Consider the following 13515-nt stretch of genomic DNA (forward strand, 5'->3'; position numbering starts at 1 on the left):
CTTACTGCCATCTTGTTCTGATTTCAGTATTACACTTGATAAACTAACTTAGAAGACGTTTTATCCTACTATTTTCACACTAATCTTATCACCGATAGTTCACGAACACTTCTAGATATTTCTCAAATTCTAGTCGTATGTTAAACTTGTGATATCTGTTGATTAATCTGACTTCACGCGGGTACGTCTCACCAAGCAAGATGGCTACTACGAGAGAGAGAGAGAGAGAGAGAGAGAGAGAGAGAGAGAGAGAGAGAGAGAGAGAGAGAGAGAGAGAGAGAGAGAGAGAGAGAGAGAGAGAGCTAACCTTAATTAAAAGTGACATGGATAGATTAGTACATATTGTATTTCTTTAAAATACTATCACATATGAATTTTGAAATTACAGTTATTATTATCATTATTATTTGAAAGTATTAAAACAAATAGTACAAGTACATAAAAAATCTCGAGTCTCAGTAAATGAGAGAGAAGAAGAAGACTGGGATTTCCTTCATTCTTCCATACTTTTTTAAATATAAGCTAAAATCTTACTAATTCACTATGGTATTTTCTTTAATGAATTGATATTATTGCTGTATAAATTAATATTAATATTTGAAAATAGTAAATCATTTATTTATCATACAAAAAAACATACATTTTGTAGAGAGAGAGAGAGAGAGAGAGAGAGAGAGAGAGAGAGAGAGAGAGAGAGAGATAATTATTATTTTTATTATGTGATATCATTTCAACTGATTAAACTTACTAATACAGTATTAATCAAAATTAATATTTGAAAATTAGTAAATCATTTTTGTATTATGAAAATGTATTTAGTCATGAAAATAAACATCAAAATACACTAATTAGTGATTATTTTCGTCGGAAAATACAAAATACAAAGAGAGAGAGAGAGAGAGAGAGAGAGAGAGAGAGAGAGAGAGAGAGAGAGAGACCTTACCTTACCTTACAGACCTTACAGTTCGTTCGGGTTGCCCCAGGTCCCTCAGTGTGAGGCACCTCTAATGTCTACCAGAGAGTTGCTAGTACATCTTCCGGTATATTTTGCATCTTCCAATCTTGGATGGTCTGGGATGCAGTTTAGATATTTGTCGAGCTTATTCTTAAACACATCTACGCTCACTCCTGATATATTCCTCAGATGAGCTGGCAACGCATTGAATAGACGCTGCATTATCGATGCTGGTGCATAGTGGATTAATGTCCTGTGTGCTTTCCTTATTTTTCCTGGTATTGTTTTGGGCACTATTAATCTACCTCTGCTTGCTCTTTCTGATATTTTTAGTTCCATGATATTTTCTGTTATTCCTTCTATCTGTTTCCATGCCTGAATTATCATGTAGCGTTCTCTTCTCCTTTCTAGACTATATAATTTTAAGGATTGTAGTCTTTCCCAGTAGTCAAGGTCCTTAACTTCTTCTATTCTAGCTGTAAAGGACCTTTGTACATTCTCTATTTGTGCAATATCCTTTTGATAGTGTGGGTACCATATCATATTGCAATATTCAAGTGGACTACGAACATATGTTTTATAAAGCATAATCATGTGTTCAGCTTTTCTTGTTTTGAAGTGCCGTAACAACATTCCCATTTTTGCTTTACATTTTGCCAAAAGAATTGCTATTTGATCATTGCATAACATGTTCCTATTCATCATCACACCAAGGTCTTTAACTGCTTCCTTATTTGTGATTGTCTCATTATTAGGTCCCCTATATGCATATAGCTTTCCTTCTCTGTCTCCATAATTTATTGATTCAAATTTATCAGAGTTAAATACCATCCTATTTTCCTCTGCCCAATCATATACTTTGTTAAGGTCTCTTTGTAGAGCGTTCCTATCTTCATCACAAGTAATTTCTCTACTTATTCTTGTGTCATCAGCGAAACTACTCACTACCGAATCCTTAACATTACTGTCTATGTCTTCAATCATAATAACAAACAGTATTGCAGCTAACACCGTACCTTTTTGTGGCACACCGGATATTACCTTGGTTTCATCCGATTTCTCATCGTTTGCAATAACTATCTGTTTTCTGTTGTGTAAAAATTCTTTTAACCATCTTCCTACTTTATCTACGATATGTGTTTTCTAATTTTCTTTGCTAATATATTATGGTCTACTTTGTCAAAAGCTTTTGCAAAGTCTAGATAAACCACATCTGTTTCATTTCCGCTTTTCATATTTTTGAATATGTTCTCACGGTGGACTAACAGTTGGGTTTGTGTACTTTTTCCGGGTACGAAACCGTGTTGTCCTATATTAAACAAATTATTTTTTATTAAATGTTTCATAATATTTTTCTTCATTACCCTTTCATACACTTTCATAATATGTGATGTTAGATCACAGGCCTATAATTACTTGCCTCTAGTCTTGATCCACTTTTGAAAGTAGGGGTGATATATGCTAATTTGTGCTCATCATAAATCTTGCCTGTATCTACACTTTGTCTTAATAATATTGCAAGTGGCTTTGCGATAGAATGAACTACTTTCTTTAACAAAATAGCAGGGACTCCATCAGGCCCTGCAGCAGCTCCATTTTTAATTTCATTAATTGCCTGCACAATATCAGCTTCATTAATTTCTATGTCAGCTAAATATTCACTATTTTCATCCCTTACTTCTATATCATTATCTTCATTATCTATTCTAGGGGTGAATTCTCTCTTATATCGTTCTGCCAGTATGTTGCAAATTTCCTTTTTTTCATTCGTTAATCTCCCTTCAATTCTCAGAGGGCCTATTTCTATTCTTCTTTTATTCATCTTCTTCGCATATGAACTATACTGACTCAGGGCCGGAAAAAACAACTAACAATAATCACTGATTACTTAACTTAGCTGCTGCGATGGCAGTACGCTCCATGACGAATAAATCCAAGAACAGGGGCACAAACACAGAGCAAAAAAGGGCACGTGGTAAACGCTGTGCGCTAACTGAAAAGGATGGCCACCAGAGGCGCAGCAGTCGGCAGCATGGGATGAGAGAGTAGTATGTGCTGCCCACTCTGTGGGTCGCTCCCCTCTAGTGGGGATTTTGTAGTGGGAGATTTCTATTGGCAAGCGGTTCGTGGTAGTGGTCTCACTCGCCATAGTGTTCATACCGACACCCTCTCTTGGAGGGTGAGCGAGTCAGTTGTACTGACCTTTTCTTATTTTATTTATTCTCTGGTATGTGTTAGTACATTTACCTAGAAATAATGGATTAAAGGATATTTCGCTGGCGACACGAACCAATCGCCCAGAAATAGATTTTTCCTTACGTCAAATCCCTTAATAGTTTTGGGGTTGCTTGATATTTAATAGGGTGTTTTCTTCCAAGTCCTGTTTTTCATTTTCTTTTGATTGTATAATCTCTTTTGTTCTGCATTTTCTATCTTACTTTTTAGTTCTATAAACTTTCCATGCATTTTTTTCTTTTGCAAGACCTTTTTCCACTTTCTGATTTTCTGGAACAAGATCCTTCTGTCTCTTGGTATGCATGAATGATGTTTACTTTTCTTCTTCGGTATATATTTATCCACTATTTTCTCTAATATTTTATATAATATCTCCGTATTTACCCTTATGTCATCGCTTACGAAAAATGTTATCCCAATCTTTGTTTAATTTTTCATTTATTTCTGACCATTTTATATTTTTACTGTAGAAGTTGTATTTACCATATCCTTCCCACTTTTTCATTTCTTGCTTATCTCTGTTTTCACTTGCTTTGGAATGAACTGTTAATTCTATGACATTATGGTCTGAAATACTCGCATTATAAACTATTATTTCTTTAACATAATTCATCTCGTTCACAAATACTAGGTCTAAAGTATTTTCCTTTCTTGTTGGCAGGTGATTTATTTGTTGAATGTTGTATTCTAGTAGCATATCTAATAGCTTTTCGAATTGCCTCTTATCTTCTGCACTACTATTACTCTCTTGTTTATATGTATAAGTACAACCACAATCTCCTATTCGTTCTTTCCATTCTACGAAAGGAAAGTTGAAGTCACCAGATAGGAGAATAGTCCAGTCCTTGTGATTTCTACATATATCATCCAATTTTTCAATTATTAAGTCAAACTCTTTAGTATTAGGAGGTCTATATATTACTATGTTCATTAATTTTTCAGATTCAAATTCTACCGCTATTAGTTCACATTCTGAGTTACTATATTTCTCATATATTTTTCCTTGTTTTTTGTCTTTCCCATATATTGCGGTTCCCCCTTGATTCCTATTTTTTCTATCTGATCTATAAGTTTGGAACCCTTTTATTTGATCATCATTCCCAGTCTCTTGGGAATACCAGGTTTCACTTATATTCATTATATCTATTTTCTTTTCAATTTGGGTTAGTTCTTCTAAGTACTCTATTTTTCTTTTTGAGTTACTCGTAACTAAACCCTGCGCATTCATCACTATGATGGTTTGCGTGTTTTCTCCTTCATTTAATATTGGTAGTAATAAGGATTTTCCCATGTCTCTTTCCTGTTCTGGTATGTTGTTCTTTTTTTCATTTCCAGAAATTCTGACATTAAAAAATCCAACTTTTCCATAATATTTGATCTTCCTTCATCATAATTATTCATTTTGTGTCTGAATCTGCAATTTTCTCCGTTTCTGCAATATCCTCTTGCATAATAAATACAGTTATTATCTCTTGAGTAGAATTTTGGAGCTGATGCTTTGAAATTTTTTGCTGACATCTCTGCATATCTCATTGGTGGTTTGCTTTTCTCTTTTACCTGATATTCTTGATTTCTCTCTTTATTTGTTTCTTTCTTATTTTGGATTTTATTACTTGGTTGGTTATTTATTTGATTATGATTCATGGCTACAGGGTGCATATATTTGCATTTTTTGTCGAACTTACATCCTTTTCCTTCTTTTAGGTTTTTGCATATTTTTGGATGCAGATCTCTGCAATCATCCCCATAGCCATCTAGGTATGCACATTTACCATATATTTCATAGTTGTGACATACCTTAGGATGTTTTGTAGTAACATCTTTCTCCAAATCTGCAATTCCCTCTTTTCAAAAGGTTGCAGATTTTGTCTTTCTTGTCTATTTTTTCCTCTTTCCCGTCATTGTGTAGACCTGGGTAGAGCCTCTTCGGGATTTGCTTTTCTGTTGTCATATCGTAATTATTTCTTCGTAGGTATGCTGCTTTATTGCCTCATATGTAGTATCAATGAGTATCTCTGCATCCATACTTTTATCTTGTTCTTCATTTTCCTTATTTTTTTCTGTCATTTCATTTTTGTTTACTTCTCTTCCGTTTTCCTTCTTCTTCTTCTTCTTCTTCTCTTCCTCTTCTCTTCTCTTCATCCTCAACTATTTGTACATTCAATCTTGATTTAATAACATTGTCTATCCATGATAGACATGTTGAACAAAAAATTCTTGTATCTTTTCTCATATCTTGCATTACCTCAGCACACTGTGGATGGGTCGGAATGTTGCATGCAGCACATTTTCTGATTAGGTTTTGTGGATTGACTATGCTATACCAAACCTTACACAGTTTGCATGCTTTTGGCATTCTTTTTCCTAATGCGTCAATTAGGATATTCACAAGATTCACCTTATTCATTTTCTTTGTCGGAATATGTTGGTTTATGTATATTTTCTTTATGAGTCTCTTGACCACTTGTATTTTATTTGGAACTTCTTCAATTATTTTCAAGATGTTTTCATTAGATTTGTTCCAGTTTGAAGGATTATATCCTTCTAATATATCTATGAATGAGAGAGAGAGAGAGAGAGAGAGAGAGAGAGAGAGAGAGAGAGAGAGAGAGAGAGAAAATATGGTTTTTATATCCAAGTCTAAGTAGAGTATAAATGGATTCTTTAAGTGAAATAATGTTTCAATGATATTTTGCTGTTTTGTATTAAAGGATATGTATACTGTTTGAGAATGCGTTCCTTATCCTTGACTATGGTTACCATACAGTTTAATAGCGTAAATTAATTTATGCGCCCTCCGCTCAGAAACTAGTTCTGCGTATGAAGTATCGTTAAAAGGCATAAAAAACCGTCGTAACCTTGGAATTTGCGTTGTAATCTAACCAGAAACTTACTTACTTACTTTACTTTACTTTATCTTCCCGCCACTGGCCAGTGGCATAAGGCTGATACAGTTCCTCTCCATCTGTCTCTATCTCGAGCCATTTCCCTCGCTTCCTCTAAGTTTTGGATTTCATCCTCAAGATCCCTGACAATTATGTCTATCCACCTCGTTCTTGGTCTACCCAGCGGTCTTCTTCCTATTTGTACTGCTCTCAGTGCTCTCCTGGGGTCTCTATTCTCTTCCATCCTCTCAACATGTCCAAACCATTTCAGCCTTCCCCTCTTCAACCTGGTACTGACTGGCCTTTGCCTCAATCTCACCCTGATTTCTTCATTTCTAACATAATCATCCCATTTAATGCCAAGTATTCTTCTCAGCAGCTTCATCTCAAAAGCATCCAACCTTTTCTCCTCTGTTCTGGTCAGTGCCCAGGTGGCCGAGCCATACATCAGGACTGGTAGTACTACTGCATTGAATATTCTCATCTTAGTTCTCAAGCTGATTTCATGCCTCGACCAAACGTTTTTTCTCAGAACCTCAAAAGCTCTTGCTGCTCCTAGTTTTCTTCTTTGTATATCTTCAATTTGCCTCCCGTCTGCTGTTACCACACTTCCCAAGTAAACAAACTTCTCAACTTGCTTGAGTTCCTGTCCTCTGATTGTCATATCCTCCATGTGCACCCAATCATCATCCTTACTCACAACCATGATCTCGCTCTTCTTTGTGCTGATGTTCAAGCCAAAAATTCTGTGTCTCTGTCTCCATCCTCATTACCATACCTACCAGCACCAGCCACGTATCAGCAACCAACGCAACATCAGCAGCAAAGTCCAAATCCATAAAGACTTCTCCACCAATACTAGCCCCCCTGTTTTCATTCTCCATCACTCTTCTCATTATATGGTCAATATATACATTAAACAGGGTGGGTGACATAACACATCCCTGTCTTAGCCCACTTCCAACTGGGAACCAGTCACTTTGCTGTCCATCCAGCTGTACACAGCTGCACACTCCTTGGTACCAGTTCTTTAGTATCTTCATCACTTTCAGTGGTATACCATAGTATTCTGCCACTCTCCACATTCCATCCCAGAAACTTAGTTTTGTTAATTATGTATACTGGAAACAAGCAATGATTTTTTCATTATTTGCGCTTTTGGACTGTTATAAACTGCGCATCCCAAGATAGTGAATTCATTCGCTCGGAAACTAGTTCCGCATATGAGGCGTCACTAAAAAAATTTAAAAAATACGACATAAAAAGTGTCAAAAATCATCATAACCTCAAAATTTTTGTTGTAATCTAACCAAAAACTTATTTTTATTAATATACTGTGCTAAACTATAAATGATTCTTATCATAGTATGCGTTTTTTAAAAGCGTTGTTAACTCGGAGTGTCAGAAGCGTCAGCGTCGTAACCTCGGAACAAGCGTCGTAACCCAGGGCGGATTTTTCAATGAATATTTAAGAAAAAGCGTCGAAACCTCGGAACGTCGTAAGCCGGACCCGTCGTAACCCGGGGACCGCCTGTATATGTATATTGTAGAATATATATATATATATATATATGTATGTTATATATATATATATATTATATATATATATATATATCTTATATATATATATATATATATATATATAGTAATATATTATTATATATTTATGTATATGTATTATATATATGTATATATATATATATATATATCATAATATATATATATTATATACATATATATGATATATTTATATATATGATACTATATATATATATATATATAGTTATATTATATATATATATATATATATAATATATATATATATATATGTATATGTATATATATATGTATATGTCTATATATAATAGTATACTGTAATATTGTATATGTACTTTGCGAGGTACGGAAGATGGAAGAAAAAAACAAGTACAACAAACTAAAAATATTCAGGAAAAATCAATTATTAAAACAACCATCATAAAATTTGAAACTAATAATCACCAACTCCTGCCCTAGTACTTGATAGGCATACCACAACATTTACAGACTTTCTGGAGTGTCCTGGGCATTGAATCTGAAAACCACTGCAGGAGGGACTTGTCCAGATCATCCCAAGTGCGTTTCAAACTTTGTGCTGCAAGACGTGTCCACATTCAGTAACTTTCTTTTTAAGATTGCTTAATTTTTGAAATGGCTGGGGAATTCCCTGGCTAGTCGTGGATATATTCAATTCCACAATCTCTAAGCCACAAAGTATTCTGTTTGGCGGTATGATCCCCAGTGCACGAATCTTAATCCAATGCCATTGAAAATCAGCCATTGAAACGAACAAAAATTCGGCTGAGTGAAATTGACTTAATTGGGAACTTAACTAGAGCTACTGGCTCACTTACAGTAAGTGTAACTCTGTGTAAGAGCTCTTCAGTAACCTGCTGGATGTTGTGTCAAATTCTTTTCTCGTGCTCTGCCATAGCCGTTGCTAACATTATTTTGTGTGGTTGAGTGAGTGTGGTTGTGATAACAATGTCTGATGAGTGTGGTTGTGATAACAATGTCTAAACCATATACTTCCATTGAGATATCGTGTGAGAGTGATACAACTTTACGAGGAAGGCCTTAAAACTGGCGTAATTAGCCAAAAAACTGGCGTGAAACAACGGACTGTCCAGAACATTCTGAAAACTTTTTGTGAATCGGGAGGGAAGGAAGTACCCAAGGCTAGGACCAGCACTGGGAGGCCCCCTATTATTAGTAAGAGGGGGTTAAGAGTTCTCGCCAGGAACATTGAGGCCTCAATGTTCCTGGCCAGACCAGGAAGGGGGGTGCGACCCTCCACAAAATGCACTAACAAACCCTCCAAGAACGGGGTACCCCCTAGCCCGAGCGTCTTCCAAATTGTTGCCATTTTGGATGTCTCCGAAGCCAAAAAACGAGAATACGGAAAACCTGGAACTCTGGGGCACATACGCCGACGCTGAGAAGGAGCAGGAGGAGGCATAATACCAGCAAAACACACACACACACACAACAGAAACGAAACGGGCAATGAACCAGGAAAAGGCCAAGAGAGGTTAACACGACTCTCGCCCAGGCGGTCAAAAGAAAGACTGATGCGTGATCATAGGTGAATGGTCTTCGACCATCCTTCACCCGATCTACGCATGCGTTGCCAGATATCCCAAGATTCCTTGCTATCATCTGTTTTTTTTTTTAACCGGATCCAGCTAGGCGCTAGAAATTATCCTATTGTTAAGATCAAAGGTTTGTTTGCGCATGAACAAATATAATGTTATATGGGACTCTTGGGTTCGAATGTAGGAAGAAATTCCGGAGGTTCGAGAGCCCCCTCACCACATCAAGGTGGTCCCAAAATGAGGGGGACAGACAAGTAGAAAAGTGAACCACAATTGCTACTGGGCCTTGCAGATGTTGGGGTAAAGCAACCATTCTATGGGGGAGGACCTGATCTTTTCTGATGAGGCTATCCACAACTAAATTGTGCCTTCTAAGGACAAGTTTTTATTGGCCAATATGAAAATCTCTACAACCAGACAAGGGGTTTCCAAGTTTATGCTCCTTGATGCAGTTAATAAAACACTGTGGTCAGGATGTCAGTCACAACACTAAATGCTCTGCCTCTAACGTGAATGAAAGCCTGAACCTTCATCTCCAAAAATTGATTTGGTGACACTTCTTGGTGCAACCAAATTCTTGCTCCCTGAAACTCCTCATTTCCTATCAATGGTTGGAGGCATCAGTGCTAAGAAATACTTCTCAGGTACAAAATGATATTGTTATGATACAATAAAGTTTTATACATACTTACCTGCAGATATATACTTAGCTTTAGACTCCGTCGTCCCGACAGAAATTCAAATTTCGCGGCACACGCTACAGGTAGGTCAGGTGATCTACCGTCCCGCCGCTGGGTGGCAGGAATAGGAACCATTCCCGTTTTCTATCAGAATTTTTTCTCTCTACCACCTGTCTCCTGCGGGGAGGCTGGGTGGGCCATTAATCGTATATATCTGCAGGTAAGTATGTATAAAACTTTATTGTATCATAACAATATCATTTTTATACATTCAACTTACCTGCCAGATATATACTTAGCTGATTGGCACCCTCGGTGGTGGGTAAGAGACAGCTAAATACTGAGTAGACAGGTAAACAACATACGTTGTAGGTAATAAATAAATAAAACCTTGGTTCCTATCTGTTTAGACGGAGGGGTGACTACCTAGCTATTGCTTAGGCTTAGGAGTCTACTCCGTCTCAAGAGCCTCAGTGAGGATGTGACCTATGGCTAAGAGTTCTTGTAGGTCTGTCAATGGGGTCTTATCCACTTACTCAACAGAACCTAATGGCCTTTGTCAATGGGGTCTTATCCACTTATATGACAATACACCTATGCCTAGTGGCATAATTAAGGAGCACAACACCGATCCCAATCACCTGATCCTAATACGAGGGTTAGTGCTTAATTTGAAAAGAGTTATCCCCAAACTCCTTTCAAACAACCCCAAGAAAAAACACTACGTTAAATAAAATTAACTCACTAGTTAAGGATCTCTCTTAGGTTAACTTGACATCCTTCATGTAATGGGAAGTCAATACAGAGTTGCATCTCCCGCATGTGACAGCTAATATGTCCTTTATGACATATTGTTATGGAAAGAACAAGAATTCGCAAAAGCTCGCACTTCATGCGCTTTAATTCTCAGTTGTTTGAAGGAATCATCAAGTTACTTATGAAGTGCTTTAGAGATCACACTTGTCTCAAAGAAGACCAGGGTGTTCTTTGACATGGATCTCTTCTGGTTGAAGCCTGAAGCCTGTCTGGCACCTCGCGCCTGGCTGGCTCCTCGCGCCTGTCTGGCGCTTCTAGCTCTTCCTTCGCATTGCACCAGGCTGGCGCTTCTGGCGCACTGTGCTAGGCTGGCGCTTTTTTGGTGCCTGGTTGGCTCCTCCCCACTTGCTGGAGCTTCGAGCTTGGTAGAGTCTCGAGGCTGTTTGGCGATGTCCATCTCGGACACTCTTATCTGTCTGAATTGCTCGCCTCTGGCGCATTTGCGCCAGGTTGGAGGCCCTCTCCTTCTCCGCATCAGACAATGACAGTGTCCCTTCGAACTGTCTGCCTCTGGCGTTTTTTCGCCTGTTTTGGTATTTGGCGCCTGGCTGGCGCTACTCTGTCCGAAAGTCCTGAACAACCACAATAGTTTATTAGGAGACTGGAAAAGGGTGGAAGAAATTCTTCCACTTTGAGCTTTTGGCCTCTAGCCAGGGGAGGTGATTGTAGTCAGCTACATCCAGTAGACGATAGGATATCTAACAGTACGAGAGAGAAGAGTCTTCCTCCGAGGAAAATCCTTCATGAGTACTTCCGTTGCTAACAAGATCTCTTCTTACATGTTGATGAAGTTTCTTGTTGCAGAATCTTCCCTCTCCTTGCCCGAAGGAAGGGAAGGAGCCTGGAAGTCGAAGGAGACTCCGAGCTGAAATTGGGCGGACCCCTGATTTCTTAGCTTTTATTATATCCCTCTGAATACCTTCTGGGAAGCATTTCAAGCCCTCATCGCACCCCAAAGACTCTGTAGGCAAACGTTTAAACCATCTCTTCTTCTGTAGATGAAAATGTAAGTACCTTGTCTGGACAACGAGAAAACTATCTGAAAGCGTTGAGTCAGGAATAGAGGGTTTTAGTTCTTTTGCCAGACATACTATGCTGGCAAGAACCCATTGCAGTCTCTCCATTGAATCTGATGCGAGATTCCAATGCAAAAAAAAAATTCACTTGTCTTCTTGGTAGTTTAGGGCTCAGAGAAACAAAGAATTCCTTCATAAAATTTCTTAAAGAAGTTTGATGAGGAGCAGTTCCATCTTGTCGGAAAATGGAATCTGTGGCCACGAAAAGATCCCATTCAAAGTACATGATATCCTACTCTTGTCGTATTGAGGTATCGTATAAGATCCCGAAGATCTTAATCCTCTGCTATCTCTAATTCCCCTTGTAGAGACAGAGTATAGCCTTTTACTGCGTTCTTTGATAGCAGATATATACAGAGGTGATTCCTCCCTCTGAAAGGGAAGAAAAACCGCTAAGAGGTTCACAGAGGTATCGGAAGAGGCCAGTTTCCTCATTCCATCTAGCACGATCTGCAGCAATTCTATTTCTTGGCTATGACTCATGTCATTTACCTTGAAAAATCCTCTCATTCATGTCCACTTCCGGTCAGTCTGCACGTAGACAGACTCATAGTGAAGAGGTTGTTAAGGTCCATTTATAATAGATGCTGATAGAATATCCAGACTTTTGGAAAAGCCTTCCGAAACATGCTGTGAGAAGAACGTGACCTCCGTGAATCCAACCTCTCGAAGGCCAACATGGGGCGAAAAACATCATCCTCTCTTCCTCTAACTCCATTAATTATCTTAAAATATCTGTTAAGAATTTATATATATATAGGGGAAAAAAGACTAATGTTTATTCCCCTTTCAAACTGGATGGCGTATATTGCTACCTTTCTTGGTTTGAGAATAAGGAAGCATTCTAGAGGAAGCTTATTCGTCTTCAACACTGCGAAGAGATGTATGTGGAAGACGTATCGCAAGTTTCCACAACTCTCTTTCCAACTAAGGGTAGACAGACGTAAATAGTTATTATCGAAAAGATTCTCACGGACGTGCAACCTTGTGCAGCAAACCTCTTAAGGATTGTTACGTTCCATGTCTGTGTTCCAAACAGGTTCTCTCTTGTTAATGCGAACAGTGGCGAAAAAGAGATTCCCGATTCTCCTCGAGATATGAGAGAGCTGTGGAATTGGCCTAATTGATTTTAAAAATCCTTTCGTCCTTCCCTGGGATCGAACCCCCTTTCAATTAGACGGGGAACAAAATCGGGAACGAATCGTGACTTTACTTAGCCTGCTGTCAGAGAGGCTACTGAACCCTTTGGTTAACAACTCGCTATATCGAGAAAATATCAAGTCCACTAAAATGCTTGCAATTCTTTTCGACTATGTGCCAGAACATCTGTACCTCTCTCATGGTACCCGGCGCCATCATATATGTTATTTCCGTTTCTTGGTAGGAAAAAACTCTATAGTCGTAATATAGTCCATTCATGGAAACAAACTTCTGCCACGAAGAAAACGGTTCCCATTAGACTCATCCATCTCCTCACTGAGCATGCTCCGTTCTCTAATAAGGCTATGCTTTCGTAGGCATGAAAGCATTATATAATATAGTGCTCTACCTCGGTAGAATAATCTATAATTCTGTTACATTGCGGTAAACAGCATTGAAAGGTTGTAAGAGATCTTTCTATTGAAAGCTTCGTAGCAAAAACTCAGACAATGTTATTCATGCTTGCCAACAAATCCCCTCAATTCGAGGCTAAGTCCGTGATTGTAAGGGAGAGAAACGTACAGTCAGTCAATG

General features: G+C 38.0%; 1 protein-coding gene across 4 annotated transcripts in view; it reads right to left on the reverse strand.

Annotated features, from left to right (window-relative positions):
* The window catches only part of LOC135212992 (BTB/POZ domain-containing protein 1-like), a 337906-nt gene that overhangs the window by 58214 nt on the left and 266177 nt on the right, over positions 1–13515 (reverse strand). The gene's annotated exons all lie outside the window — the stretch shown is intronic.

This window comes from Macrobrachium nipponense, chromosome 42 (genome assembly GCF_015104395.2).
Source record: "Macrobrachium nipponense isolate FS-2020 chromosome 42, ASM1510439v2, whole genome shotgun sequence".
Taxonomy (NCBI): domain Eukaryota; kingdom Metazoa; phylum Arthropoda; class Malacostraca; order Decapoda; family Palaemonidae; genus Macrobrachium; species Macrobrachium nipponense.